At 40.2% G+C, this 5,340-nt stretch overlaps 1 long non-coding RNA gene across 1 annotated transcript; it reads right to left on the bottom strand.

The window, feature by feature from the left end:
* Positions 1-1,305: 1,305 nt before the first annotated feature.
* Positions 1,306-4,407, bottom strand: LOC132445565 (uncharacterized). Its single transcript, XR_009522649.1, has 8 exons — positions 4,176-4,407; positions 3,918-4,076; positions 3,707-3,812; positions 3,403-3,539; positions 2,794-3,312; positions 2,521-2,690; positions 2,205-2,333; positions 1,306-2,078 (listed from the first exon to the last, which is right to left on the bottom strand). It is a non-coding gene; the product is annotated as an uncharacterized LOC132445565 (long non-coding RNA).
* Between the last annotated feature and the right edge of the window lie 933 nt (positions 4,408-5,340).

Below are 5,340 nucleotides of genomic sequence, written 5' to 3'. Positions count from 1 at the left end.
CCCCCGTTGGTGGCCACGTTGTCCGGATTGTTCAGTCAAAAGCGCACAAAAAACCAACAATCAACCGCGAGACCATTTTAATTCGCGTTTGGGAGCAACGCAAAAATATTCATCCCGCACGTACGGGGCGACACAGGTGAACTCAATTAATAGCTAATGTGAACGAGAACGGGATGGCTGTGACAAGCCAGAAGCTCGAGCCGATAAAGAGTTTCCCTCCGTATCGAACGCAGCGCATGGAAAGCCTTTCTAGAATAAAAGTGATCAAATATTAATGTAGCCTATACCTTTTCTATTTAGTATTTGGGTCGCATACGAACTAGGTATATTGAAGCCATTTGGAAATGTGATTATTGCAATTATTGATATCTACTGTTTGGTTTATTAGTCTGCCTGTCGGGCTCTCATTAACCCCTTCATAACAAGATAAGCGATCTCCCAAATTGATGAAAACCAACTGTTATTGATTGTCCCTCTCCATTGTGAGGCTTTCAAAGAAATGTAACAGTGCCCAGGTCAATCCAAACCCGGGATATATTATATTCAAGAATGTAATTATTTATCGTGTTTACGTGTGTGTGTGTGTGTGTGTTTCTCCGTGTTTATTACATTTATTTAAAACAAGACACATTTGCAGTTCGGTGGTCCGAGGATCTCGTCACTGCTTTTTGCAGATGTGGTCCTCATTGGATCATCGGCCTGTGACCTTCAGCACTCACTGGATCGGCTGGCGGCCGAGTGCGGCTGGGATGAGGATCAGCACCGCTAAATCTGAGGCCACATATTATTTCGTACACTCAATTATATTAGCCAAGTCATATAAACCAAAGACAGAAGACTTTGCATCATTGATTTTTATTTTCACCCCAGGCAAAAAATGTTGATCTGTAAAGAAAAAAAAAGCTTCCATAAATGTTTGACAAAGGCAAGTATCAAGGTATTTTTCTGGCCCATAGCAAGCAACCCTGTTCCCGGTTTCCACACAGCAAACCCAAATTAACACTGTCAGATTTGATTTCAACTCTTTTAAAGTGTATGGGTCCACACCACATAGTTAATTTCACTCTTTTTGAAGTGTTAGTACCTTAACACTTATGGAGTGTTATTATTAACACTTGTGGAGTTAAAATGTAAAATGTCTTAACACTGTTAGTGTTAGCCCTTTTATGCAGTGTTAGACATCAACTCTCACAGGGTTGTTTTTTAACTATGGAAGTGTTGCCTCAATTTAACACTGTAATGGTGTAAATATAGCTTTCTGGATTTCCAAAATAAAATGCTCTGTAGAATAAAAATGGCAGAAATTACAAGGTCATTTTCAGTTTCAAAAAACATTTATTTAAAACATTCACCACATAAACACTGCTTCTTAAAACATGTGGCAATATGGAACAATGATCACCATCATTAGAATACTGCTTGTCAAAGGGTTTAAAATAGGTGAGCTGGTCAATGCAAATCAGAGAATTGTCATTATTCTGCTCCTCTATACAGTATGCATGAAAATCATCATGGTGATGACTGTGTCCATTGTTAAGATGCTTCCTGAAGCCATAGTATGTACAAAAAGAAGAAGGACATCCTTGTTCTCCACACTTCAGACGTAGGTTTTTGGCTGGGTATAAACCGTGTTGGAACTTTAAATGTTGACATAGAAGCGAACAATTTTTGTGGTGTGTTTTGCAAACAAAACAGGTGAACATAATCACTGAACAGTTTTTTTTTAACAATTCCTTGACCTTTGTGCAATGGTGGGAATTTAAGGCTCACGTAGCAGTCGTGCTCTCAGCTCCTTGACTCGTGGCGTTTCCTTTGCGCTTCCAACATCTATGTTGTAGACTGTGGTTTGAATGAAGGTGTAGAAACCGAAGAGGGCTTCATCATAAGAGGCTGAAAACATAATGAGCTTTGAATAGCCCATCAAAGGCACCCACCGACGTCAGGGCGTTGCATGGGATCGGTTTGTTGTCCACAACGATGAAGAATCTCTCGACTTTCTTCTTTTGCTGTCCAGTGCAGAGGAGGAAAGGCTGTCTGGCATCAACTTTCTCCAGGAATGTAGTGAGGCTGGCTCCATGCTATAGTTACAAAGACACAAATGGATATGCTTAGCATACTATAGTAGATAAACAGATCCCGTCTTAGTCCTTTGTCAACCTACATCTCAAACTTATTTACATACAGTACAAGTTCATGGTACATACCTTAACAAATCTAACAAGATGGTCGTCTGCCTGTGCGGCAGCTGATCTTGACAGTTTTCTTATGGCCTCTTGATGCAGGGGGCAGAAGATGCAACAGCAACAGGAGAGCTGACATATCACTATCCCAGCCTTGAAGACAACAAAGGACAGAACACTGAAAATTAAAAAAAAAGTATCACCTTTCTTATAGGGTTAATACATTTGCCATTTAGCTAAAAGAGCAGCTGATCATTATGTTAAAAAAAGCTGAACTGCATATGTCAATAATTAAAACAAATTGAGATATTATTGATACAGGAAGACTATCCACATTTACCATGATCATTCTCAGTCTCAGGGTTGCAACCTGCCCGCAGTTCCTCAACATGAAGACTGAAAGGAAGACTGCCTTTCTCTGATGACTTTGGGCTTTAAATATGAAGGCCACTTTGCAAGAAACTTTCCAGACACTTCGTCCCCAAACATCAGTGAGAAATCCTGGTCAATCTTTAAACAGAGATACAACATCCATTTACAGGTTACTTACATTTAGAAGGATTCAGTATTCAAATATTTATAACACTATCAAATAGTCTATAGATATTCTTACCAGTCCGGGTATGTCAAGGAAACGAGGGAAGACGTCAAAGACTGAAGATGTTGCATCCTGGTCATGAACCAGCTTCTGTCTGTATTCGAAGGTGGCTCTCATCTTCTCTTTGACCACGGATTCATCTGTGGAGTGTCTTATTACAGACACGGCCTCTCTGCACTCCTCATCCTTGAGCTGTTCAGCAATCAACAAAGATTCTCGTTGGGTTGTTGGCCTGCCCTGGGGATTGGGCCTGGAATGCCCACGGAGGCCATCGTGCGTGTTGCGTTGGACTGTCTTGAGTCTCTAAGCAAGATAGCCAGTATTCGCCTCAGGGTCATAGTAATGTTCCTGTTCACACACAATCAAAACATTGAGAAATATAAGGCAGAAATATCGATTGATGATGAAAACAACTGTTTTTGGATATCAAAAAGACTTGCATATCCATGCTCTGAGTACGGATCTTGTAGATATGGGAAAAGGTTCACAATTCCGAGTGCATAACTAGTCCTGACACTTCTGGGGGGAATCCTCCTTTGAAAAAATAAATAGATACACGCATACAGTTTATTACATTTGTTTCTTATTAATGTTTTTCCTCTGTCATTTGAAAGGATTTCTTACCCATGTGAATCTGTCATTTCTGCAACCAGAATGTTGATCATATGTCTGCGTGTTGTGTCTGACAGCGTCTTAGTTTTGTCATATTCTTTGAAGATTTCTTCACCTTTCGGGTTGGACCTCAGAATAGTATCAACTTTCTGCAAAAACATTTTTTTTAAGTAACCAGTAGCTTCACGTTTAAACAAATTAATTATTTAATTAGGGCCCTAAGCTTTGTTACACTAGTTTAGTAACACTATACTGTTATAAATTAATCTAATAATCTTAAAATCCCGTACATTTTACAGACAGTTTCAAGGTTTACCCGTCTTGCTTCATTACGTTCCAGCTCTACAAGGCCTCTCTTCCGGTTTTTAGTGGATGGGAGGATGATTGTCGAACCTTGTATTCCACCAATTCAATGTCCAACTCTAGAAATGAAGTCAAAAATACATACACACGATTAGTGGAAAAGCATGAACATGAACACCCTGCCTCCATATACGGGTGCTTGGACTCAAAAGGTTTATCCTTACCCGTTACTGGGTACTTGCGGTATCCAACCTTGAAGTTTCGGACCCCTGACTTTATCAGCTCATCAAATGTGTCTGCATCAACCTCGGTATCTGATGCATCAGTCAAGGCTAACACACCCTCGGATAGATGTTGAGCCTGCAGACTAAATTTGTCCGTCGCTGGGAGAAATAAAAAATAAATAAAAACTTAAGCCACCTCATCCATTATCAATATAGCTATTTGAGCAATAATTATTCCTTTGTTTGAATTACACAGACCTTCTTGAAGAAACTGGAGGAAATGGAAATTGTCATCAGTTTGAGGAACTTTAATGTATTTTTGGACTCCCCATATTCCACTTTTGCCAGCATTTTCAGCCTGCATTCAAATAAATGAATGAGGTTAGCATTCTGCACAATAGACTACGCAAGTTAAACATAACCATTTCAGTGGTATTTATTCTATGCATGTACTATTGTGATAGATGTAATAATAATAATTAATTCCCTTATTAGTTTTTTTTTAACAATGAGCAATAAATACTCAAAAAAAAGTAATTCAGCCCAAGCACATGGGTAAGCGGCCATTTCATTGTGATTGGCAGGTGTCGTGACACGCCCCTATTTGGGCTAATTTCATTTAGCCCGCCAGAATATGGCCGGTAATAGTGCATTTGTAAGCGGGTCAACAACGTTTCGTATCGATACATTAAAAAAGCATATGTCTAAATAACCCAACATGTGTGTAGAGAAATTGGCCCCTCTCCCAGCTGCATTTCAGCGACAGGCAGTAACAATAAGGTTCTCTAGTCTAAGGAATCAGAAATGATCAAATATAATGTTAGATTCATGCCAAAACCCTGCACACACGCAAAACGTGTTTTGCTCACGCAAAACGTGTTTTGCTCACGCATAACGTGTTTTGCTCACGCAAAACGTGTTTTGCTCACGCATAACGTGTTTTGCTCACGCAAAACGTGTTTTGCTCACGCGTAACGTGTTTTGCTCACGCGTAACGTGTTTTGCTCACGCAAAACGTGTTTTGCTCACGCGTAACGTGTTTTGCTCACGCAAAACGTGTTTTGCTCACGCAAAACGTGTTTTGCTCACGCATAACGTGTTTTGCTCACGCAAAACGTGTTTTGCTCACGCATAACGTGTTTTGCTCACGCAAAACGTGTTTTGCTCACGCGTAACGTGTTTTGCTCACGCAAAACGTGTTTTGCTCACGCGTAACGTGTTTTGCTCACGCAAAACGTGTTTTGCTCACGCATAACGTGTTTTGCTCACGCAAAACGTGTTTTGCTCACGCATAACGTGTTTTGCTCACGCAAAACGTGTTTTGCTCACGCATAACGTGTTTTGCTCACGCAAAACGTGTTTTGCTCACGCATAACGATTCACACGCACACAAAACGTGTTTTACTCACGCAAAATGATTCAC

The sequence above is a fragment of the Gadus macrocephalus genome, chromosome 17 (genome assembly GCF_031168955.1).
Source record: "Gadus macrocephalus chromosome 17, ASM3116895v1".
NCBI lineage: Eukaryota > Metazoa > Chordata > Actinopteri > Gadiformes > Gadidae > Gadus > Gadus macrocephalus.
The sequence above is the reverse complement of the archived record's forward strand: the minus strand, read 5'-3'. Positions and strand labels throughout refer to the sequence as shown.